The following is a 1,380-nucleotide window of genomic DNA, read 5'->3' on the forward strand; positions in this document are numbered from 1 at the left end:
GATTTTATGGTCATTGTTATCTTACTGATCCCATATGGATTTGCAGCAAATATAGAATTTCCAGTTCCTCCACAGTCCTGCAACTGATATTTAACATCTTCATAGGCCGGATACTAAAATTCTGCACTGAATACTCTTTCAGCCTAATTCTTACTTCATGACTTAGAAACCTCTGGAAACTTCTCCCTTTCTGAGCCATTTACCCCTCTAAACACTTTGGCAGCAGATCAAAGTTGACACCTGCCTGGAAAAGCAAGAACCATGTAACTCTCAGAATGGGCAGTTCTCTGGGCACAGATGGATGAACAAAGTATAAAGTGAGTCAATGTTGAACATTAAAAACTTCCATAGCCTGGGATATTCTTTAATTTCAGTGAAAACAAAAGCTAATTCCTTTGCTGAAAGGGAAACATTTTACCTACACCAGATTCAATGACTGGAGACAGGAATGTCACATTTTACTGATGTTCAGCCTGTGTGTAAAGCAGCTTACGTGGTCTCCTAACGGCTTTTTAGCCACTATCTATGACAGCATTACTCCTACTAAAGCATAAAAGTAAGTTGTCAGCTTTTGCATATTGTAGGCTGAGCTCTTTCAGTTCTCTAGCCATTAGTACTGCCATTACTACTTTTTGAAAAACTTACCATGTAATTGTGGATACTGCTGATCAGAACAAATCTTTAGAAAATGTAGCCCCGCATCTATTTACTTCCCTAATGACTGAATTTCACATCATTCTTCTGCTGTCAATTTGTTCCTTAGAAAACAAGGATTTTATTTATTTATTTAATAATTAAGTGTGCTTAAGACAGCCTGGCTCAATTGCCACTCAGTTTAGGGATAATTACATATTAGATGTCATACACGGACACAAAGAATATATTTCCCTAAGAATCCAGAAGAAGAGGAAAAAGAATAACAAAGAGCAGGCTTTAGAAACACTTGCAAGCCACTTGTCTATCCATTCCAGCTGTGTGACACTAGCACTCTCCTTGAAATCATTTTTAGGCTGAAATCACACAGCGATGCTGCTTCTGAAATGTTAATGTTTTCATGTGTACGGCAAGACTAGATTATCCTCCCCTGAAGTTTTTTAGCAGGCAGTTAGGTCCTTGCCAGCACCAACAACATTTTGGACCCTACTGATGATAGAGCAAAAGAACTACTTTCTGTCTTGCTTTCAGGAAATAAATGCTCCTTGTGACTCACACTGCCTTATCCTCTTGAATGCAGCTGTCTTTTTCTCATCAGAGTGCAAGTAAATTTACAAGGATGCTTTAGTGAGAGAAAACTGAAAAGGCTGCTTATTCTTCAAGCTCACTATGTTGGCTCTTTTCTGAGAAACACTCATTGTTCAGTAATGATATTCCCTGCTGACA

Source organism: Pygoscelis adeliae, unplaced genomic scaffold, assembly GCF_000699105.1.
Source record: "Pygoscelis adeliae isolate BGI_AS28 unplaced genomic scaffold, ASM69910v1 Scaffold168, whole genome shotgun sequence".
NCBI lineage: Eukaryota > Metazoa > Chordata > Aves > Sphenisciformes > Spheniscidae > Pygoscelis > Pygoscelis adeliae.